The 26078-nt window shown below is 34.4% G+C and overlaps 2 protein-coding genes across 2 annotated transcripts in view; one reads left to right on the plus strand and one right to left on the minus strand.

Moving 5' to 3' along the window:
- The window catches only part of LOC118194703 (uncharacterized), a 195126-nt gene that overhangs the window by 42878 nt on the left and 126170 nt on the right, over positions 1 to 26078 (minus strand). The gene's annotated exons all lie outside the window — the stretch shown is intronic.
- The window catches only part of Myo10A (unconventional myosin 10A), a 388389-nt gene continuing 376638 nt past the window's right edge, over positions 14328 to 26078 (plus strand). Inside the window, exon 1 of the mRNA XM_035365884.2 lies at positions 14328 to 14483. The gene's annotated coding sequence lies outside the window, so the exon portion shown is untranslated. The remainder of the gene's footprint in view (positions 14484 to 26078) is intronic.

A 26078-nucleotide genomic window follows, 5' to 3' on the forward strand; every position in this document is an offset into this window, starting at 1 on the left:
TATTTGACTGCCGAGTTGGCACCGTTTGTAAGCGTCAAGAGAACGCAATTGTAATTCATTACGTTGAATAAAAAGGGACTTAAACCCTTCACAAGCTTCTATCTTTTATACAAGTTTTCACAGTCACCTCTTGGTTGCGTGCAAGTTGGAGGCGCGCAATGTTATATTGGCGCCCGAACACTTATCGAACTGAAATGGCCGAAAATTGGATGGAAGCCGCTGGACAACACCAAGAAATGACAACTCAGTTAGAAGGATTTGGATACCTGGTCCAGACTTTGAGAGCATCAATCAAGCCAAACGTCTATTTCGACGGAAAAAATTCGGTGTCCGTATTTTTAGAAGGTATAGAAAACCACTTTCAGCTCTACCCTGTGCCTGAAAGACAAAAAGTTGCCATCGCCACATCAGCACTAAGAGGACAGGCCGCGCTATGGTGGAAAAATATAGGCAAATTTCTATTAGGGGAATTTGGAAGCCCGACATATACATTTGAAAATTTCAAAAAATCGTTAGTAAAGGCCTTCCCCATAGTGAAAGATCGCGCACGGCTGGAAGCCGAGCTATATAGTTTCTATCAACGGGATACAGCAGAATTGACGGACTTTATTTTACGAAAAATCAAGCTAACGGATATGCTGTATGGGAAAAAACCCGATGCGGAGATAATGGAAATAATATTACCAAGATTCTTACCCGCTGTCCAAGACTACTTTGAAATTAGAAACCCAAGAACATTGCAGGAACTCTTCGAATTGGCGGTGAAGTTTCAAAATCGCAGAATCGCGGAAAGAGCGAGAGGGGAAACATATTCTCAAAGTACCCGAAGGAAGGAGGAAACCAGAAATGGAAATCACTCATATGGGGGAAAGAGCTATCAAGCTAACGCATCAAAACTCGAAGGTCAAGGCCCAAAAAGAAAATTTGAAAATAAGCATCCGCGTACCCAGAAGACACAGATTGAAAGGAAAGCTTTAAACGACTAGAGGGGCCTGTGAAAGGGAGGGTCCAGACCCCGGAAGTTTTAAAAAAACCCTCAAATAGACATTTAAATACAGTCATCGTAAAAAACTCACAGCTACCAATTATACAAGTCCTGGTTGGCGATGTACCAGTAGAAGCCCTCATCGATACAGGAGCAGAAGGAAATTTCATGAGTGAAAAGTTCTTCAAAAAGAATTTTTATAGGATACGACTCTTTAAAACCAGAAATACGGAAATTATAGCGGCGCAAGGAAAAACATGTCACTGCATCGGGAAAGTATCATTAAACGTACAGGTAAAAGAGGAAAATCTCAAAGTATTAATTTTTGTGGTGAAACACCTGCAACACTCTCTTATTTTAGGTATGGACTTTTTAAGGGCCGCGAGGGCCAAATTAAATTTTCAAGATAGTTCCGTGGTGCTGGAGATGGACCAGAGGGTGGTGGAACCTGTGGAGACACCTGAATTGGACCTTAGCCATTTGAATGACCAGGAAAGTAAAGCAATACAGCAAGTGGTGAGTAATTTTTCTCATTTGTTTTCAGAAAAACCAGGAAACTGTCAGATCGTGACTCACAAGATTCAATTAAATGCCGAAAAACCTTGTAGGACTAAACCGTATCGCTATGATAAACAAAAAGACTTAATCATCGAAGAACATATTCAGGAGATGTTAAAGAATAAAATAATAACGCCCATAAATAGTGAGTACGCGAGTCCAGTCGTACTATGTAGGAAAAAGAACGAGTTTCCTCCTTCAGATAAAAGGGCTTGGAGGTTTGTTATCGATTATAGAAAACTAAATAGTATCACTAAATTTCCAGTTTACCCTTTGCCGGTTATAGACGAGATCATTAGACAGATCAAATCGACAAGATATATGTCTACTTTGGACTTAACGTCTGGCTACTATCAAATAGCTATGAGACCCGAAGATATACACAAAACCGCGTTTATAACAAAATCGGGCACTTATGCATTTTTACGCATGCCCTTTGGGTTGTGTGGGGCCCCATCAACATTCCAGAGAGCTATGGACATTGTTCTAAAGCCTGTCCTAGGAAAATCAACTTTAATTTATCTAGATGATATAATTATAACGAGTAGTACGTTGGAACAACACATTAATGACCTCGAACAAGTTTTTAAATTATTAAAAGAAGCCGGTCTTACAATTAACGCCTCAAAATGCAAGTTCGCAACTAAAGAACTTAAATATCTCGGTTATAAAATTTCGCAAAAGGGTATAGAAACGCAAGATTCAAAAATAAAAGCTATTAAGAATTTCCCACCGCCCAACACCGCCAAGAAACTTTCATCTTTCCTTGGATTATGTTCTTACTATCGATCTTTCATAAAAGATTTCGCTAATATTGTTGAACCACTCTTAGTAATCAAAAGAAAAAAGAGTAAATTTACGTGGACAGCGGAAGCTAACACAACTTTTGAAAGATTAAAAGAAGCGCTTATTAATGCCCCTGTTTTAAAATTCCCTGAGGGGGACGAAAACCTGGAAATTGCGGCCGATGCGTCAGACTATGCGGTGGGTGCGGTTCTTATGCAAAATAACCATCCGCTGGCATTTTTTAGTAAAACATTGAATCAGACACAAAGGAATTATACAGCTACAGAAAGAGAAACATTAGCCGTATTAATGGCTGTACACAAATTTCGAGTTTATTTCGGCAAATCGCCAGTAACAGTCTTTTCGGATCATGCGGCTGTTGGTAGACTTTACTCGGGAAAAAACCTAACGCCCAGGTTAATAAAATGGGCTTTAAAACTCCAAGAATATAATATCACAATAAAATATAAACCGGGTAAGGAAAACAATGTAGCTGACGCACTTTCTCGTATAAAACTGGACGATGAAGGAAATGAACTTAAATGCGCTGTGTTGACTTCAAAAATTTTAGATTCTAGAGATACGGTTATTACTGAACTGAAAGCTGATCCTGAATTTGGAAATATCTATGCTTATTTGAAAGACCCCGAAAGCTTTGAGCACACAGATATCGATGCGATAAGAAATAGAGCAAAAAACTATGAAATAATAGATAATTTATTATTCTATACGAAAACAACAAACGAAAATCTTGAGTATAAGCCAGTCATCCCAGCCTCGCTTAAGCATTTTGAGGGAGTTGCACGAAAAAAAAAACAGCGGGCCACCTCGGGGTCAGAAAGACTATAAAAAGGGTACGCGAGGCGGTATATTTCCCGCAATTATACAAAATAGTAACGGCGTATGTCAGGTCCTGCAATCAATGTCAGTTAATAAATGATATTAATTACAGCCCGGCCGGGTACTTAAATAGCATTCGCGCTACATTTCCGAATGAAATTTTAGGCATAGATCTCCTTGGTCCCTTCCCCCAGAGCGACTTAAATAAAAATCGTTTTCTTTTAGTAATAGTAGATCATTTTTCAAAATGGATAGAAATTGTTCCACTTAAACGCGCGTCAGCCAAAACAGTCGCAGATGCATTCTTACACAGATACATTTTAAAATACGATGCACCGATAAAAGTCATTAGCGATAACGGAAAACAGTTCATTAGTCAAATATTTGAAAACATATGCAATGGACTTGGCATACGCCATATCAAAATGGTTCCGTATAGACCACAGGCTAACATAGCAGAAAGAGTTAATAAAAACATTGTAAAAATAATTCGCAGTTACGTTAGCACACATCACAAGCGCTGGGATGGCTACATAAATGAATTAGCTTATGCTTTAAGAACGGCACATCATGATACTACGGGAAAAACTCCAGCAGAATTATTTTTAGGCAGAAACTTAATTACGCCTTTAGATAAATTATTCTTTGTGCAACAAAGAGAGCAGGAGTTTAAACAAAAGGACGTGCAAAAGCTAATTGATCAGGCGCTTAAAACCTCGGATACGGCAAGAAATAGGCAGAAAATTTATTATGATAGAAAACGCCGTGAAGCAGATTTTAAAGTTGGGGATAAAGTATTGAAGCGGAAATTTTCTTTATCAAGTGCCCCAGACAATTTTATGGCAAAGCTAGCTCCAAAGTTTGAAGGCCCCTATGTAATTCAGGAAATCAAAGGGGTAGTATTATATCTTAAGAACGACAGAGGGGAAATCTGTAAAGCAAGTCCCGACCAGGTGAAAAAATACTATAATCCAAATGATTTTGAAATCCTTAAAAGTTTCTTGCAGGACTCAAGTCTAAACGAAATAGAAGGGCCAGAGACTGCAACAACTATTCCACCACCCAAGAAACGGAGAACTGAAGAGAGACCTAGCACTTCTACAACCCGGACGTCGGTATCAAAAAGAAAAAATGATTTTCAAACTCCGGCGTTTAAGAAAAACAAAAATACAGATAAACCGGGTAAAGAAACCGTGGTAAAGACGAAAACACCACCTACAAAGGATGGCAGGAGAAATTACACATCAAGGAGAACGCGCACACGGCCACAGAGTCAGGTGCCAGCAAGGCCGCCGTTCCGGAAACTGAAACGACAACAGGAGGCACAAAAATACGACGAACAGAAGAAATTCAAGAAGGACTCCAGACCGGAGGACGTCAACACCAGCCGTCCCAGGCAGAAACGCAAAGGCCAACAACCAGACGATTACTCCGTCAAGAGGCCAGCATGTAGAGGACGCAAAAGAAAAAGCAACGGGGACGACACTCGGAGATCAATAAGGAGAAGATTGACATCCATGAAACTTCTAACTTGGGATCAATTTTGCCAAAAACGGATGACGGAATTTCAAGCATCGAAAACTCAAAGATAAGTTAAAACCTTCTATAAATTTTTCTTTCTGTTTTGTTCCGAAATGTTATGCATAAGTACGAAGTTCTATGTTTTGACGAAAGTCAATATGTCTCGGTTGAGACTTAGTTTTGTTTTACTTTATTTAGCTAAGGCAAAAGTATTATTTTCTTTAAGTGTAAAAGCTAAAAACAAGCATTTTCTGTTGGTCGAAAGACTAATTCTGTTATGTTAAAGCCAAAATTTGGCCGAAGATAAAAATAACTTCGTATTCTTGTATTAATAAGAATTTTAGTTTCAGTGCCGCCAGCTTGGCGAAGAATGAGTAAAGTAAAAATTTATTTTCTCTTATTCATTTTATGGTAAATTGTAAAAAGCATATGTATTAAAAATTTGTAAATGTATGTAAATACTTGAAGGTTATGTAAAAGTAGAATTTAGTCTAGAAGCATAAAATTGTAGATGCTAAAAGTGAATGCTTAAAAGCAATGAAGTCAAAATTTAAGTAGTAAATTGTAGATAAAGTCATGCTTTAGAGCGAAAGCCTGCATGTTTAAAGATGAATGAGGGGGAAGTTAGAATGAATGTGTTTTGTAGGGTTCTCCACCTACATTTGAATTTTTAAGATTATTAAAGTAGCTCATTGAGTTGTAGAATGTCGAGTAAGGTGTGTCTATTTGGTTGTTGAATTCTAACAAATCATGGTGGTTAGGGGAAGTGTTGTAAGACTAAAACACGAATATTCCCGTTTGACACCACACACGGTGGAGAGCCAGGGTAAAGTTAAATTAATGCTTGAAAAATTGAATGAATGTGAAGTGAGCAATAACTAAGAAAAACGAATCGTTTAAAAACAAAAATTTATTGTGTCAAGAAAGTGTAAATTATAATGTATGTAGAAAGATACTGATACTTATTCCTTCCAGATGCTGGAAGGAAAGACCAAGATTGATTGATGAAGTCCAGGAAAAGTTGCTGTAAGAAGAAAGCTTTGTAACGAGCAAAAGAATTTTAGTATATAATTGTTACATAAGATTTTTTTTGTGTAAACGAGGCTTTCGCCAGTTAGTTCAGAATTAGATAAACTTACAACAGGTCGTTTGTAGGACCTGCTTCCAAGTTTTCCAAATTCTGGCAGCGGCAAATATAGGGTTTATATTTATTTTAACTAACATTTATTTTAAGTTTAAACTATCTTTCCTGTCAAGCCTTACTTTCCCCTGGAACTGCCAATGCCAGAATATGTAAATTTGAGCAGAACGCGCAAGCATTCAAATTATCAGCGGAAGTATTCTGATTTAAATAGAAGGAAACAAGTTCAGTGAAAGTGATATTCTTACTTAGCGAGCGCGGAGGTAGTTAGCGTTGCGGCCTATGTGCTTGGCGGGAAGTAGTGGCAATTGTTCCAGTGAGCTTCAAGTCTGCTGAATTAGCAGCGGTATTGTAAAACGCGGTGAGTTAGTTATTTTAGAGAGCCTCGTAGTTAGAATCTTGTCTTTACTTTCTTTTCAGGTTATTATTTTTATTTGACTGCCGAGTTGGCACCGTTTGTAAGCGTCAAGAGAACGCAATTGTAATTCATTACGTTGAATAAAAAGGGACTTAAACCCTTCACAAGCTTCTATCTTTTATACAAGTTTTCACAGTCACCTCTTGGTTGCGTGCAAGTTGGAGGCGCGCAACGTTATAACCTGTTAATAAGATTTTAAACAGTTTATATCTGTGTGAAATGATAATGCAGATTTCAATATTATTACAGCTTGCCGTACATTCTTTTCCTTTTCCTGGTAACTAATTTCTTGTTATTCAGAGTTTTCCAAAGTTCTTAACGATGAATGTAAAAGCCTTGTGGAAAACGTAAAATGATACAAGCGTTTGATGACCATATCATCTCAGGTAAGGAGTGATGAAACGCGTTACGTGCAGTTTTCTCACTAATTATGCTCCAGTTGTATTCAAGTAATAACAAATTTATCCAGTAATATTCAATTAAATTAAGTGACACGTGGCACTGTAAATACGTTAATAATGGTAGAAGGAAAATATATTCCATCGCAGTCTCAGATTATATGTAATTAGAAGCAAAAGATCTTTTGAATTTTGAAGAATTCAGTGATATCTAGCTTTTATAAAAAATTCACGCTTCGTAATTTAGAGCAATGCTACAATTACTGCGTTAGAATATAAAGTTCACTTCTTGAAGGAATTAAAAAATTTTCAAATCGCTTTGTTGAGATTCAAGGAAGCATTATTTCTGTTGGTTAAGAGCCCATTTTTTGATAATTTTAAATGATAAGAATAGTAGTTATTTTAGAATTTACCACTTAAATTCTTGTTATCACGCCCAGCTTGGAGTTCGAGGAATTTTAAGCTATTAACGTAAAAACATAAACTTTCTAGTAGTATTTTAAATGGTACTCGCGCGTCTTTCCTCTTAATGATACGTAAAACACTTTTAACTTTAAATTTAGAGAGGAACTTTTGATAGAAAGAAGGTAACTTTCAGATTTTCAGAAGCAGCACCTTTAATGTGAGGTTAATTATGTTCTAATCCCACACTGGCAGAACAAGTTCGATTCTTTATGATAATACGTAATTATTTAATGTTAAGATTGCTGTAATTTGTTGCGCTAAGGCATTATTTAAGGCATGGAAGGTATATTACTTTAAGCAGAGGGAGAACAGCTTTTGTTTCTTACCAAATAAACGATGGATAATTTCTGTGTTTTTCTCATGGCTAGAAAATAGATATAATTTGCTTTTCGTACAGGTAAACAGAGAAGGAAGTTGAAGAATCCTTTAAGCATCGCCCACCTTATTCACAAGTTGTTTAAATAACTCTTGAATATGTGATAATGTAAACCTCTTCAGCTACTGAGAGGAAAGTAAATTTCCCTTCCCAGATGAGAATAATATTTTTAAAAGATTGATCTTAGAGTCATCTGCATTAATATCTTACAGTTCCAGCAAGTCTACTCGCATTTCAATATATTAGAGACCACAGCACTACCAGAATTGAACACGAACAGAAATTTTGAAAAGCAGAACACAGCGTATATGAAATGACATTTCAGTGAAAAGGAATTACATAGGCTGCATTTTATATTTTATCTAGAATAACTATGTCTTTATAATAATGGCATAATGAGCACAAGCGAAAGGTATGGTATTATGAATAATAATCTTCTTGCACCACAGCTTAATTCTGTTATAACGCAGAGTTCAGGATTTAGATAATCATAACGCGATGTGGCATTAAAAAACTAGTCATATTTCTGTCTTAAATGACACCTGCTAAAAATTTAACATGTCTGTTAGAGACCGGAATTTGCCTGTGGAGCATAACGACAGTCTGAGAAAAATGGGTTTCCTTCTACTAAAAAGATATGATCTGACAATTCCTTTTCAAACGACAAGATATTATATTGTTAATTATTAAGGAGTAAATGTTAAAGCGCAAGAGTTATACACTCTTGGATATGCACTTGATAGTACTGTGTATCTAATAATTGAAAATATCTGTGACAATCTAGTAGCAATTCTTACACAAGGATTGAATGCCAATGTGAAATAAAATGAGTTTTATTAACCAGTATTCGAATTAATGAGGAACAGCATTAATAATTAATAAATTATTAATGTTAATAATAAGCATTAATAAATATCTTTTGGATACCGGCAGGAAATTTCTGTGGCATTAATAAATATCTTATGGGACTTCTGGAATCTCACAATTTCTATACTCCTTAAACTTTTCATAAGACGGGATTATTAATTTATAGGAAAGCATTCGGGCTGCACTGATGTAGGCAACCATACTCGGTAATTTCTTAATAATGACCAAGGTACTACTTTTCCCTCTTGCTGTCCTAGATTTGGACGAGAGGAAATATATATTGTGCAGTTTCTTTAAAACTTCGAAAAATAAAAATTTCCGTCTTAATTATTTTTATCATTTGGTCGCTTATAAAAAATATATAAGTATTTAATGCTTGCTGTATACATACCCGTATCTTCAAAAATTAAGTAGAATGAAAATATCAATACTGAGTGCCCTATTAAAATATGTGATATTCTTCATAATTTGTTCTTCAAGTTCTTTCGAAAATTCTTTTTATATCTGTCTTTTATTTCAGAAGTAATCGTAGTTGGAGAATTTTAGGAAATATAATCTTTCAGGATTATACTTCCTAAAACTGGAATGAATTTTCAATGAATTGGAATGAACGAATGGATTTTCGTGTAACTGGTTCAGGAAAAGTTCATCTTCTATTTCTGAAATAACAACAGGCACATAACTAGATTAAAATGAATGGCTATATTTTAATATTCATAGAAAACAATCCAGAAACGATATAAAAAATAAAAATTATTATTTTCCTTAGTTTTATATTTGTGTTCTACTTATTTTGAAGCGCAGAAGGAAAATTTAAAATAAACTTTATTATATCTTTTCTTTTCTTTTCTTTTTTTTTTTTTTAAAGGAAAAAGAAACAAGGTGTCTGAAATGATGTATTAGGGCATTTTTATTTTCAGGGGATTTTAGCCTTCATATAATGAGTAATACTATAGTTAGTAACTTATAGTAAAGTAATTAGTTTGACCAATAAACAGTCTTCAGAACATCATATACTTTCCCATTGCTAACCCTTGCCTAAAAGAGCCTCTAATTGTTCTTCAAATGAAGACTTATTATCTTTTCAATTAACAGCTTCACAGCGAACCAAAAAGACGAAGCAATAAATTTATTATTTTATAATTCTTGCATCATCAATTGACTATTTTATTAATTACGAACTCCAAAGAAATAGATAAAGGCTGGTAATACAGTAAATGTGTAAGCACATTATTTGACAAGCATAACATGGGAGTGATAAAAGTGGGAGTGGCTATGGAACTTTTCTCTTCATTTTTGTTTTCTTACTGCAGCCCTCAGCAACAGAATTAACCCTGCTTTAATATCTTTCCTCGTAAATAAATGCTATCTAAACAACTGTAAAATCTCTGTTGAACTCATTAAATGATTTTGTCTAAGTATATCACTATAAAATCAATTAACTCCATTTGCTCTGCGATCAATAAGCATTTTGAAGAAAAGGATCAAAGAAAGGTTGTAAGGATCTTAAGTTTTACTAACGTTTATTTTATTTTAAATCTTTACTATCACTTCTTATTTTCTACTTCCGGCCAGAATTATAGGCGTTAACGTATTTATGCAAAGTTTGTCTGGCGAACGCCAAGTATTTAAGTTGTGGCTTTTTGCCAAGCGACGGAGAGGAAGCAGTTAGTCGAAGCAGGCCGCTTACCTTAGAAGTTTTACTCAGTTGCTGGTTGCCTTCCAGGCCAGAGGTTTAATCCTCTTGATAACTTTAAACGTATTGTAGTGTTCACAGTTCTCTGTACTACATACGGCTTCCTGTTAATATAAGGCCAATCTTCCACGTTTATTATTTTAAAGTTAAATTAGAGTTTAGTTTTATTTTTATATTTTTACGTTTAGACCACAAGTAGTGGGTCTTTGTATTCCGAAGTACGGAAGTTATTGTAAATAGAGAAAAATAAAGGGTTTTGTATACCCTTCTTGTGTATCCTGTCTACTTCCCACAGTTATTGAACATAGCTTTAGTAAGCTCTCTGTTCCGAGTCAGGTCCTTGCATGTTCCCGCAGAAAGTAAGACGGAACATTGAACATGATAAGGTAGACTTGACAAAAGCTGCGAACCAATCAGCTCATAATAAATGAAAAGATGTACAAACCCGAAATAATAACATTAATTCCAATAATATGAAGTCTATACGAGATGTGGTAATATGTTTCTTAAAAATCTACTAATTCTGCTATACCCATAACTAAGCAATTCTTTAATTAACGACTTAGTTTCCCTAAATATGAAGAACAGTTACTTCGAAATTTGCAGTTGGTAGGACAGAGAACTGTCAAAAAGCAGCAAAAAATGTATTCAGAATTCCTTTTGATTTAGCATAATGTGTTGAAATCTATTTACTTTAAGAACGAAAGCAAGGAAAAACATAAATCCTAAATTGCACAGTTGTCTTATTCTGAAGTCACGAATGTTTCCATAATTTGACGATTTGGCAGATAATAAAGAAAGGCTTCAAAACAAACTCTACTCAGTCATGCATAAAGACAACAATGTTAAATTTAGCATTCTGCGCCTTGCTCGAAATGTTAGTGTATTTGATATTTCCAAAGGGAAAACATACAAACGGCTATTTTAGTTAAAAATTTCAATCAATATAACGCAGTACAACTTCTTTAGGGTGCTTTAAGATCGTTCAATGCTTGCATTGTCTTGGCTTCAAATCACGGAGTGCAGATAAACTGCAATTGTATTTTATTAGTTTTTTCCCATGTGTTACGTAATGTAGATTTCCCTTTCAATTTTCTTTAGAAAGTTCTCCGAGAACGCATCCTTCTCTTTAGTAAAGTCTCCTTGCACGTTTTGTTACATTCAAATAAACAAACATTTCCATCCGTTCATGAAATTAAATTGATCTCTGTAACAATATTTTTATGATAGCAATGCATTTTCGTATTTTGCATATTTTTGCCATATTTTTTCCCTATTTACATATATTTCATATTTTAATATTTAAATATACTATTACCATAACATTACGTATTTTTTCATATTTACGCATATTTCATACTTTCATAATATTTATATATATTACAATTTTTGTTATGTTTTTACGACTTTTGAAAGATGTTTTAAAAAGTGTAAATTATTATCATTATTCGATATACTAAATTTTTCTAGTGCTTAAGAAATTCTTGCAGAAGATCCTTAAGACTCATCAGTGGCCAAACGGTAAAATCGCTGAATACTGCTACTTGTTGCTGTTGTCTAATGCTCACTTGTCTTAGTCAGCCCTATAGTCAGCTCAGACCCACGAAATTCATCGTGGCAAGGAGCGCAAGATACGCCTGTCGTTGGCAACAGTCTTGAGCACCTTACAGGTGACAGTGCGATTTAGCTCTGTTCCACCCCCAGTTTTGATGGAGAACAACCGGTAAGGATGGGTCTCTCACCCCCCTCTTCCCCTACCATCAGCCTCTCGAGAGGACATTTGGCTCGCCGCATATGTAGAGTGTCCCCATGCCACATGGACACTATATATTTACAAACATCCATTCCTTCTCCAAGATTCAAATCCAGGGCCTTTGGCACGGCAGTTAACGATGCTAATACTGGCTGTTGAAACCTGGTTCAAATACCAGCAAACGGGCTAGCTGCATGGGCGTTTTCGTCATGCGCAAAGCCAGTTTATTTAAGAAAGTCTTTCACAAAGGTATCCCTTTCCTTACGAGTCCCCGTGTGATTTACCGTAATCAAACCAAACAAATCAAAGGAAGTCTTTAAAATACAAAGTTATCAGAGTTTAGTTTTTTACTTTATTTTAAAGGAATATTTCTTATACAAATAAATTTCAACTGAACTTTTCTAATCATCATACAGTGGCGTATTTGTTTATTCATTTTTGGAATCCACGAGAGGTTTATCTGCCTAAGTAAGAAATGCCTTCGTGGAGGGCGTTCTAAAGGAACTGGTTCGCATTCTCCATTTAGAACTCTATAATCGTTGTATATTTTGAATTTTTCACGAACATACTCGTGTTGTATGTAGTTTGATTTTACTCCTTGACTCCGTTTATCACTAGTGTTGTGTTTTACACTTCTTTTATCAGATTGTTTCCTTTGTTTCATGCTTGTATGTTTGAAATATTACCCCTGTACCTCTCAGAATCATTAGTACATCGAGACAAACGCTTCCACTCTTCTTTCATCTCCTGTTTTTTGAAGCATTTACCACATTAGAGTCATAACTGAGCAAGTAATAGTCTATTTAGGCCATAGGCTTGCACACCTGTATATCCGAATGTCTTCGTGGAGTTTTTTTAAGAGAAAGTGACTCACAAGTGGCCGAGTAGGGAATACAGTTGAACACTAAATAGCTTAATCCGGGTTCGAATCGATAAACGGGCTAGTTACTCAAGTGTGTTCATAGTCCCCCCTGTATTACATAAATACGAGTCAATTTCCCTCAGAAAGTACTCCAAAAAGGCACCTCTTTCCTCAGGTGGATACACACAAATGTACTTCCCCATAACCAAATAATCCAATTTAATCCAGTTCTAAAAGAAACTGCCTTGCATTGGCATTACATACGGACACTGGCATGCTACGAAAACGTCCATGCAACTATGTTTGCTAAATGATATTAGGCACGGACTGAGTAGCAGTCTTTAGTGATCTTATCCGTTCGGTCACTCGTGGATTACACTTTTGACTAATTTTCGGGTTTGAAAGAAAAGTATCAAGAACTTAAACATAATTTTCGTACTAACAAATTCAGCTATTGCCATCTTTTTACATTTTTAGAATCAGTAGCATAATAATATATCCATTAACATGAGTAACAAATATACGCGATGCATAAATGAAAATGCTGGTATTTCGAACTGGATTTTATTCCAGGCTGCATTGCCGTTTTCCTGGTTTTCCCCATGTGTAACGTGCATACCTTTAGAAAGTTTTCCATGAAGACATCCTTCCCTTTGTACAGATAGCCCTAGCATGCTTTTCCATAATCAAATAAAGCAAAACAAACCGATTTTGTTGAATTGTCAGACAGAATATAATTATTTTTATGCGCTGTCTTAAAATTTCCTTTCTGGAGAAAACTATTGTTATCATAAACACAATAAGATATCGTAAAACATGATGACTAAAATTATCAAGAAAAATGAGATTTGTCTTGAACATAAAATTATTAGCTTTATGTTGAACTTTTCATGAGCCAAAGTAATGGCTGAATGTTTAACACAGCTGAATACTGGGCGTTTAACCGAGTTCGATCCCAGGTGAACGACTTAACGGCATGGTTGATTTTCGTGGCTTTCCGTATGTGTAATGTGAATATGAGTTAATTTCCCTTAGAAAGCGCCCTTCCCCGCTGTCTGCTTAAGGGAAGGCATTTCTACCCTTAAGCAGACAGCCCTCGTGTGCTTTGGCACGGTCATATAACCTAATATTCCTTTAAGAATTTGCACAGAGTAAATATATTAATAAAAAGAGTATATATATGTATATATATATATATTCTCAAATTTAACTGCAGTTTAGAGAATGCAGCTGCCTTTTATATATTTAACTATAAAGTCAAAAGTGATACTTTTTCTACAAAATTTCGATCTTTTGAGAGCTTAATGATAATGTTATTCCAAGGCGATTAATTTTGTATGAGATTTATTCTAGTAAATAATTCAACAATAATTTCGCAGTTATTGCTACATAATTTGAAACGTAAACACATCTAGAACTCGAAGTCAATGCTTCGTGCCATCGGCCGGAGCCGCTTCTCCTCTGAAGTTCTTCGCCAACAAGAATCCCCTTAGGGTTTACCGCGTGCATACCTACGCGTCCCCGCGGCCAATAGCAAACGCCGTTTTATACTTTACCTGTATTTCTACTTCGGCAGCCAATGGTACAACTCTACTCAGCCTGACACGGCCAGAGCCACCTGTTGACGTTACGAACTTTTTTCGGCTTCAGAGTGTACGAATTCGAAGAGAGTTGTAGGATCGTTGTGGAATTTCAGATATAAATACTTTGTATGTGTGTGTGGTCCTTGTGATATTTGGCGTTATTTTAATTCTTTTGCGTAGTGTGGACTCATCAGGATTGTACCGAAATCTGAAGTAGCTGTGGAACCATGGCAGGTGAGTGCGAAATGTGTTTTGTGCTATTATGAAGGAGAATTTCTCTACTGCTGGCGACGATGCTGGCCTATTTAGTAGCCAAAGGGAATGAATCATTCATAACACGCTGGTAGTAAATGTTAGCGGTGACTCACTGACATTTGATGTGCCATTTATTTTCACTTTACCAAAATGAATTTATGAAACGTCACGTTAAAAGCCGTAAAGAGTGAAAACAAATCGTTTTATGGGATTTCCCTTCTCTACAGTATGCTCAGATTTGTTTGATCTTCTAATATTACTTAATGTGATTACATGATTGTGATAAACGAAAGAAAACTAATCTAGAAAATCCATGGTTTGCATTTGTAAGAATCATATTTGATCTCTAATAAAATCTAAGGAATTTATACGTTGACCATATTTTCACTTAAAAGGCAGGTAAGAAATGTTATTTCATTTTTTTTTTCGGAGAATTTTTTCAAGCACTGTCCGGTTTTTATCTCCTAAAGAATTTCTTATAAATAATCTTTGTCACCGTATTTTATTATAGTAAGGCTTAGTTTGTCAGTGCACTAATTGTGCATACGAAGATTACTTATATAGCATTTGATATTTAAAGGGACTAGCAGATGTTAAAGTAATGTCAAATGGGTGCTATCAAACTGGGCTTTAAAACTAGTACTTGTTGAGCAGTCAGAAAACAAAAGATTAGCTATACATAATTAAATAAGCTTCTGAGTAAACAAATAACATTTTGCAGAGGCAAAAATTTACATTAGCTGAAAAAGTTTAAATTTTCATGCGAGATATTTTTATTGAAATCTCTTTCTCAATGAAAGCAGAAAATTATTTTCAGACGAAATATTGACATACGTAAACAAACGTAAAAAAAAAATTCGTGTAAAACTGTGATGTTGAAATTCGATTGTGATAATGAATGACTGTATGAACATAACATTGATATTACTTTTCCTGTCGCTGACAAACGTGAAATAATGATCATATGGAGTCTGAGCTGAATGCTGCCATTACTAAAAATAAAGAAATATTGATATAAAGAAATCATTTTTGTTTTTATATAATAGCATACTTTGAAAAATACATAGCATAGCTTTGAAAAACTAGAATTTAATTGATCTATGTGATTAAAATGTAGATCTCTCGTTGACTTCGAATCCATAATAAAATAAGTGGTTATTTAATCTGATTATGATTAATAGTAGTTTTTATTAAAATTAGTGAAGATAGTAATGGGAAGAAGTTACTTCATGGGAAGTAAATCCAGCTGCTCAAAATACATATGTTTGGAGAAAACGTGTTTTTAAACTGCCTACTGAAGCAGCTCGTTATTAAAAAAATTAAATCACGTTATGGATGTCGAATATGCGAATAAACACTGTGAAGTTGTTCACATAAAACTAATATTCTAGCGATAAATTTCCATGCAAAATATAAAAATCAGAAATATTTGCATTAGATTTCTGTTCAGCTGGCCTTGTTTTGAATTTTCTCTACGAAGAGAAATGCTATCAGTATTTTTCTCTTTGCATTCATATCCTCTTTACAAATAGAATAAACTAAATTCTTCAAAAGTGCCTTACAAAAAATATTTTTCAATGATATTCAATTGAAAAAAAACATTTTATGGGACAAACATTTATGAAAAATTTATTATTACGGTATAAATAAATTGTAGTTTGTTGATATTAATTGTAAAACGCATTCTTTTGAAAGCATTTCAAGTAGTTATTTAAAATTCAAGTGTACAAACTTTTTTAAAGTTTCCTTTTGCCTAAAATTATTCTCAGCTTAAAAATTTAATTGTTAAGTCCCCAGCACTCCCCCCCCAAAAAAAAACCTTCCTCAAGCTATAGGAAAGAGTTCATTAAAATCTTGTCAAAGCTTAATGTGATGATTTTTGCCCGGGTGGCTTTTGCTTTACACTAATTCGTTCTGCAAGAAATATACTGAAAGAAAACTAATATATGCTAGGAGAAAGATTTTCTGCAAATGATCCTTTTATACTCAGGCCGCTATTTAACGTGTGCTTCTGTATTCACATAACTACACATTTTGTAGTCTTTTTTGGTAAAACAAGCAAATAAATCTGATCACAGAGAATCTGCTGAATTCCGAATTTTAATAAGTTTGATTAATTCTGCTCAAATCTAAATAATTTTTTTTTAACCTACGTGAGAATAAATAGTACTAACAAATGGCCATTAATTTTCTTGTGAACATTTCTTTATTAATATTAGTAAAAACGATGGCAGATTTTGTATAATTTGATCATTATTATCATATTTTGTCAATTTTAACGAAAACAAAATTTAAGTTTTTTTTTGTACGTATAACTAACTATAAGGGACCTCTTGAAACTATTTCTTCTTATAGGAAAGGTCTTATCTCGTTATAATAGTTTAAAAATATATTTTTATAAAAACCGATTTGCAGTTTTCCATTTGATTATTTTTAGAAGTTTACAATATTACTGTTGAAAATTAGATTTAAATCATAACTGAAAAACTGATTTTCAGCTAAAAGCGAAGGCGTGTTTTTTTTACTTTAAAAATGACATAATAATAAATTAATGTTACTTTAATTTTGCAAATCTTTTTTTTTTCTTTCTTTTTTTTTTTTTTTTTTTTCAGCATTTGCTGTATAACAGCACACGATTTTTGCTATTAACTTTTGCAATTCAGTGTTTTCGAGAAACTGTTGTAATAGTATCTCTAATTGTAAAACAGAGAAGGTTCTATTTTTAAAATTGGTTATGTTTAGTTTACTTAAAAGCATAAGGGCTATCTGCGGATGTATATGGATGCTTTCGCGAAGAAACTTTATAAGGAAAATTGGCTTGCATCCGCGTTACACATGCGGAAAACTACGAAAACGCCCATGTAGCCAGCCCTTTTGATCGCTAGTGGCCGTATTTATAAGATTAAGCTGTACAGACCCAATTCTATGCACAGAGCACAGAATCTATGTAAATATGTTAAATTCATTCCCATTACTGTTAAATTTAACTGACTTTGGTGGAATACTTTTCCTCGAATTTCGCCGAATCTGGAATATATCTCTTAAATTTCTGTTTGTAAACAATCGAATATTATCTTTGAATTCTAGTAGTTTCCTTCAGATTTCAAATTACGAGTAATACATGCTAACTGCTATCATTTTGTACTGTTTTCTAAGCGCTGCGACACGTTATAAAAAAATCACAAAGAGCTTTCCGGTGCAAAGCTCATATCAGGCTGGGCTTTGGAATAACCTAATTGCACAGCTATCTTGATGGAAAAAAAAGGGGGGAGGGAGGAGATGAATTTATTTCAGTATTTATCTTAAGGAAATCTTTATGAAGAAGATTGAACATAAATAATCAAATGTCAGCTATGTATTAAAAGAATCTATGTAAATATGCTAAATTCATTTACATCTATGCAATCACTATTTTTGAGATTTATGCTTCATTTATTAATCTCCGTTTATCTATTCAGATAAGGAAAGTTTAAAGAGCTACAAAATACAAACTGAAGATTTTACAAAATTTAATTAAACTTTTTATGTTTCGTAGAAAAACACGTTTCTTTCTATTTATTCTGTCGGTGAAAGTAAATATCAATTAAACTTCCTTCGGAATGAAAAATTTTTGAAAGCTTTCCTGTCATATTGAATTTTCCGAATTAAATTTTCTTACTTATAATAGTTTCCATATATAACTTTCTATGATTTACCTAAATTCTCACAACCGGATCCTTCGACGTGATTTTACAGGAAATGCACTGCTTACTTTTATTAGATAAGGCTCTGGAGCGACGTGAAAAGTAAAAAAATTTCCTCGGTTAAATGCTCTATAAAATGCATGGTGATAAGGAATTTTACTAATCCAATTTTATGCATATTACATTTTCTAATTTTTGCATATGTTCCTACAAACTCCAAACGAATCTGCTTTTTTAGAAGATCACTAATTTTTAGAAAATTTTTTAATACAAATGATGCAATGGGATTTAGGTTATTAAAATCATTCGCTTATTTTGGAGAAAAAAATACACTTTACTTCTAAAAAGTAAAAACCATATTGGTTGGAATAAAAGACCTTCTCTTGTATAAAAAGACTCCTGAATCTATTTTTATTCAAACTATCCTAGCAATAACTTGGATGAGATATTGAAGGTGTTCCGAAAGGAAGATAAATAATTAAATGAAAGTAAATAGTAACAGTTTAAACTAGGGGCTCTGAACCCTTTTTGGCCAACCTCTTTCACCACTGCTAGACGTTCTTTCCAAAATTCGAAATATAAATATATATTTTATTACATTTAGGTTATTTGCAATGCGTTGTGTAAATTAAACGAGAAAAAGTATAGTTAATGTTGATAAGTATTAAAATCTGAATAAAAAAAGCTTTTTACATTCATAAACTAAAACTAACTGATATGTAAAAGGCTGACCCCATTCCGCCTCCTTAAAACTATGAAATTACCTCTTCGTTGAGAACCTCTAGTCTAAGCAGATAATTGGTGTATCTAACCCCGCCCGAGCTGAGCAGTGAAAATACTGACTATAGGTAATTCGCTTCTGGCGGACCTTAGTGAATGGCCTGGTTTTATGGGAGTTTTCGTGATTTCTCTGCGTGTAACATGAATACGAGCCAGTTTCCCTTAGAAAGCAATTCACGAAGGCTAGCGGGTGATGGTAATTATTTCCACATCTCACTTTCTTTGTCTTGACATATGACATAGACTGTTATAATATGACTACTTATCAAAGGAACTTCAAATTAAAATTGTTTAATTTCATCCAGTTAATATCTCCTGCTATGGATTCGGAGGATGAATAATCAGAAATGCAGCTACCATCAAATATAGCTCAGTAAAATAAGTGTTTAAGTCACCCATTATTCAGCAGACTGGAAATATGCTCAGTTCTTATTGTTCCCTAAATGAAATATCACATTAACGAACATTTCAGAAATTCATAAAAGTGCAAAGAGAGAGTGGGTATTCCAATAAATGACCGCTATGAAAGCATCCAGAAACTTTACGTGCAAGCTACCACACAGATTTGGACAGCCAACAGACTTGGACAACCATATGTTATCAAAATTTTCGTTTTGAAGGGCCCACCAGCGGCCGAGCGGTAAAGTCGCCGAACACTGGTAGTTCGGTTCGAGGTTCGAATCCCTCGAACGGGTTGGCTGCATGGGCGTTTTCGTGGTTTTCCCCATGTCTAACGTGTATACGAGCCAGTTTCCCTTAGAAAGTCCTCCACGAAGGCAACCCTCCCTTTAGGCAGATAGCCCTCGAGGCTTTGCCATAATTACACACACACACACACACGTTTTGAAGGTTTTCCTGAGGATTAAAAAGGCTTAAATTTGAAGGATATTTTTGTGCCGTTGTAATATAATAAAAATGATTTGATTTTACATAGCCATCATATTGTAATGCTGCGGTAGTTAATAAGCTCTTAAATTTTGATAAAATGCTCATCATACGAAAGGGGATCTTTTCTTATGATGTGCATTTTTTCTAACTCAAAACTTTTGCTTAATATAAAGAGCTTGCAAAAAAGTAGTTTCATTTACATAGGCTGCTGTTGTGTAGTTTATTAAGTAAAATATTAAAATCTCAAGTGTATTTCGCCGTATTAAGTTAAAAAAGCTTTGTTAGAAAGGATGTAATTACATTTATTACTATTTTCTGTGGGAAAAATAGTTTTTCTCCCCTTTTTACTCGTGTAATATCCGATTCCGTGTTTGAAATGTTGACAAGTAAATCTCATTTGACTTCCATATTTAATTCCATATTTAATCCAAATCGGCTTCCATATTTAATTTTTATGCATTTAACCTAGAAGGGTCTTTTTGCACAAAAATATTATGTAGAACAGAAATATTTAGTTTCCCGATGGCTTTTTCTGCCTGACAATGTATGTATTCCTCACGCACAACTAAAGGTCAGGAGAAGTTGTTCTTTTTGAGGGTAAATCATAGAATTTAGGATTCTTTAGATTTGACAAAGTACAGAAGGATCTATGGGAAGGGATATTTACGTAGAGAAATTTCATAAATTAAAAATGCCCCCACTTCGGGGAAAAAAAATAAAAATAAATAAATGAATAAAAATTGACCCGTATTCACATTACATGTGGAAAAACTACCTCGAAACCACGAAAACTCCTATGCAGTCAGCCTTTTTGTCGAAATTTGAACCCGGATCGTACGAGTGTTTTACTGTTCGGTCACTATTGGGTCATTTTACGTGGAAGCACCATATTGTAATTTCGGAAGTTGCTGCTGTTCTGAAGAAGCCAAGGTCTTGATTTAATGAATAATTGGACAAAGAAAATTTTCAAAATAGAATTAAAATCATGTATTTAAGTTAAAGGAAAATATTCGCAAAACACTTAGTTGATTTCAGTATACTAAGTAGTATCAATTAAATCAAACTGCCGTCAAATGGATTAACTTTTTAAAGTCTTTGCTAAAACTATTAATCCTCCTATATTCTTCAATGAGCAAATAACCTAACATTTTCTAAGTTTCTAGGTAAATAGAGAAGTAGATGGTTGATTAGAACATTTTGACTGAAGATGTCAGTAGCCTTTTCAAGAAAACCTTTTGCTGTTTCTAACTCATATAAAGACTACCACGCGGAAAACAGAACAAGAATGATAAAGTCGTGTTAAGATAAAAGAACTGAAGCAAAATATACTAAGGTGTGGGAGTAATATTAGCGATGAATTTCTCATATTTATGTTACGCTTGAAAGAAGCCATGGGGATTCCATCATTACGAGTATTAGAATTGAACATATTAGATCACACTGCACAGATTCACACCCAAATTTCTTTTGCAGATAACTGCTGATTGAAAATATCGAATTTTCAATCAAATTATGCTCATGAATTACATAGTAGAAGAAATTGCTGAGCAATGATAGTTCTATCCAGATTCAATTCAAGATGAACGGCCTGACTGCATGGGTTTTCCATCATCTGCAACGTTGAATACGAGCCATCTTTCCTTAGAAATTTCTCCATAAAGCATTCTTTCCTTAAGCAGATGGTTCTCACGTGCTTTACCATAATCGACTAACAGTAGCAACGGTAGCAACGTTCGAATGCAATGCATTTATGATTTTTTAAAAGCATGTTCTTCCTTCTTATTATTATAAACTATTCTAAAATCAGAATAATTGGTTAGGCAGATAGCCCTTATGTGCTTTGCCATATTCTGATAAACTAAGCTACAGGTAGATACGTTTTGCGTACTTTGCTATTTATAACGGTAAGAGTAATGAAATTGTTGACTCTCTCAACTTCAGACTAACTCATTATTGACAGATATTAATTTAAAGAACCTAAATTAACAATATTCACCATTGTAATCTCTAGTTTGTCCCTAAGAAGTGACCGAGCGCCTAAAACTTCAAAATATTAGTAGTTCGTCCCAGGTTTTCTATCAGGCTAAATAATCAGCAAGGTTAAGCTAATTAAATATGCACCATGATCATTGTTGTTCCACCATGATCATTGTTTAATGACGATTATCCATCATGATCAGTAAACCATGATCACCATAAGGTTAACATGGTTTTGTTAGCCTTGTGGTGATCATAAATGTTTGCTTCTGAAAGCTCTTACAAAGGCAACCCTCCTGAAAAAGATAAGTATATGAGTAATTATCTAATAAGATAAGTATATGAGTAATAATCTGTAATAAGCCCCTAAGACACAGAAGAAACTCCTCGTATACTATATGTGATATTTCTAACCCCCAATCCCTAAGACACTTGTATTTATATCATTATATTTAAGGGAAGATGAAGCATATTTGTGTAGACGGGTTTCTAAAAACTTTCTAAAATTAATAGAAAAAGTTATTAAAGTCCAAAAAATTATCTGTATTAGGTAATATTTAGAGTTTTGAAATGATATATTATAATCACAAATGAATGGGCGATTATGAAGGAATACGTGGATATTCAATTAACTATCTGGGGACTATTACTGATTTGATATTTTCATTTTTCTTTCAAAACAGACTAGTATAATAATTGCATTGTACAGTTTTATGCAAAAATAAAAGAAGTATCAAGTATTATCTCTAGGTTAGGAAGGTTAAATTAATCATTAAACTTAATGCTGTTTTCTAAAATTTTAAGTTTATCTAATATATATTACTATAAGAACTAAAGAAAACTTGTTGAATTAAGGGTGTTTCTAAGCACGCTTAAATATTTACATTCCACTTCCACCTCCTGCTCTGTGAGGTCATAACACCCGAATAACTGTGGTGTCGTGGGAAAGACACTGGGTAAGGCAAATAGAAAAACATACCTGTAGGTGTAATTCCTCAAGCAGGTAAACTTTAACCCATCCCATAGTTTTAACTCACGCTCATAGAAAAGTATGTTTTTTTGTAATTTCTTGTTGCGGCAGAAATTATGGACGGAAAATGATGAAATTACGGATTATGTCGCAAGTTCATCATTTTTCTTTCAAAACAGGCAAATATCGGCAATAAACCAAAATCGGACATCGTAATATTCGATAAATTTTCTTCAACGAAAATTTCTGAGAAACAAACATGGTATTTTCTGCTTGTAGATAAAGAAACAAAACAGAATCAAGAGATTTATAACTGCAATATTCTTCAGTTGAGAAAAATGGTCGACAACAAAAGAATCTAAAAGAGGGATTTGTCTTCAAAGGCCCATTTTACCAGCGGTTTCTGATTTTCCATAATCCACGGTTTTCTCTCATCGTCTTAATCTTGTTGATCAAATTCTGAGGCAAAAAAGAGCAGTTTCCTCTCTCAACTTTTCAAAGTCCTACGTTTCAATGCTTTATTCTAAGTCATGTGAAATGTTCAACCACCCGTGGATTTCGGCATTTCCCTTTCTCTCCCAAGCAACTACCCCCTTCTTCCACACAATCCCTTTCTATATACAGTTTTTTTTTTTTTTTTTTTCCCTCATTTCGGTTCTATTATTTTATTTATTTTGTTCTTCGCCGAGGTCTCGTTTCGTGGCGCTATGGGTATTATAAAGGGATACTTTTAAATTTCTAGTCATGTTCGGACATTATTTTTCTTTTTACCGCATTTAAGATTTTGGATTGTAGTTTAGGAAAATCCTTTTGATGATTTTTAAGATCTAATTTTTTAAATAGGGTTTTTGTTTCGTATATTTTCTTTTGCCGTTTCATTACATACAAACATTCATACAAACCAGTACGTAACTGCATCATTATCGGTGTAAAAGTCTAGTCTTCATTCAAGACCCAAAACATATACGGGAAGACGGGGAAGCCGAAGAAACATTTTGCTAATTCCTAGTTTTAGATTATAGAATCCTGAAACAATCTACTTCAAGAAGCCACACTGTTTTTTAACTATAATAAAAGCTAACTGAAATAAAATAAAATAAAATAAAAAAAAAAGTTTCGATTTTAATTTTAATATTTAAAAAAAAATCCTCTTTAGAATTCATGGCTTTCCATTAGTAATTAAAAAAATTCTACAAATCCACCTCTTTCCCAATTATAGGCTGTACGAATGTCTGAGCGGTTAAAACCGCTGAGTGCTGGTAGTTCGACCCAGTGGTCTATCCGAGGAAAACGAGCTGGCTGCAGGGTTAATTTTAAGTGATTTTCCTATGTATAATGTGAATATGAGTCGAAAGTTCTCGATGGCATCCCTCTTCTGACAACCCTCATGTGCTTTGCCCCATTCAAATAATCTAATCTTTCACAATATAGCAAGGTTTGTTAACAGGAAAGAGAAATAACTCATATTTCAAATAAATAACATAACTCGTTAATAATAATTATCAGCTAACTAAAGCTCATAAATTATGGTGAAAACAAAAATAATTCTAAGTAAAATTAAGTCGCCATTGAAACAGTTTTTTTCTTTAAATGTAGAAGATGAGTTTAGTTTATTTGACTATAGCGACTCACCAGCGGCCGAGCGGTAGTGTCGCTGAACACTGGTAGTTAGGTCAAGGATTTGAATCCCGGAGAACGGGGTAGCTGCATGGACACGTTATACATGATCAAAACAATTTTGCAACGTGTATACAAGCCATTTTCCCTTAGAAAGTCCTCCACGAAGGTACCCATCAGCGACCTAGCGGTAAGTCGCTGAACACTGGTAGTTAGGTCCGAGGCTGGAAGAATCCCGCGAACGAGCTGGCTGCGTGGGCGTTTTCGTGGTTTTCGCCATGTGTAAGGTGTATATACGAACAAGTTTCCTTTAGAAAGTCCACACGAAGGCATCCCTTTCCTTAGGCAGATAGCTCTCGCGTAATTTTGCCGTAATCAGATAAACCATTGTCACAGTCTATTTGACTGTGACAAAGCACGCATTATTTGCATAGGGAAAGGGATGCTATCGTGAAGGACTTATTGAGGCAGACTGTCTAGTATTTAAATGCGGAAAATCATGAAAACTGCCATGCAGTCTGTCGCTTCGCTGGAATTTGAATCCGCGTCCAACTTAGGCAGATAGCCCTAGTGTTCAGCGATTTACCACTCTGCCGCTTGTGAGCAAATTTAGAAGTTGCATTTTGAAGAAAATGCTGGCAGGGCAATAATAAAGCCTGAAAGATTTATTAGTTTTTCCTTTTGGGCATAAATCAGTATATTCTAAATGCAAATTTTCAAATTTCTCACAGCTGAACTTGCGTCCGACAAATCACATGGGTTACAGAATCTATATATTCTTCTGGAATTTCGATGCAGTATAGCATCCTTAACAAATGAATTACGAAATTTCTTAAAGAAAACAGTTTGAACAAATTCAGGATATATTCAATTCATATGACCATCTTCTTATTGGAAAAAAGCTTTTACGGATATATAAAATTAAGTTCTCCAACATAGCTATCCGTCAAAGCAGTAAGAGTTCCATTTGAAGTTATTTGCTTAGAAATAAGTGTTTTGTAGGCGACCTGCACTGTCTATCGTGGTCCACCTCATACATAATGTGAATATAAGCCAGTTTTCCTTTGAAAGACCTCCACGGTGGCATCCAGCACGAGAACAGCGTATTTTGCCATCAGTTAAGCAACCAACCCAACTTGTAAGGATTTGAAACTAACTTTTACACCGCTTATCATTCATTGAACACCAATATTTAGCCAAGATCATCCGAATAATGCATGTTTTAAACTTTTCGGATAATAAGCCTTGTACAGATAATAATAATAAAAAAAAGTGAGAAGTTTAAAAAAAAAAAAAAAACTGTCCGGAAACCGAAAGGAATAATTTTACGTAATTGGCTAAGTTTTTCTTTCTTTCTTTTTTTTTTTTTTTTTTAAGATTTCATCGCATTCAGCTGTTCGCTAACGGAATTTCACATGCATCCGGCTTAAGCTAGCCCGTGCTATCAGCCACGAAACTTGTAAAACAGTGTTTCATAAAACCTGAAACACGATTTCATCAGTTACTTAAAATTGGAAAGCAACAAGTTCTATAAAATGAAAGTCATACTTATAACTTTACTTTTGATTTGGTTTACTTAATTTACGGCAAAGCACTCGAGAGCTATCTGCCTAACTTTAAGGATGCATACGGAGGGCTTTATAAGGGAAACTATCACGT

Source organism: Stegodyphus dumicola, chromosome 9 (genome assembly GCF_044657685.1).
Source record: "Stegodyphus dumicola isolate Sdum_Otavi_A_Nest chromosome 9, ASM4465768v1".
Lineage (NCBI taxonomy): Eukaryota > Metazoa > Arthropoda > Arachnida > Araneae > Eresidae > Stegodyphus > Stegodyphus dumicola.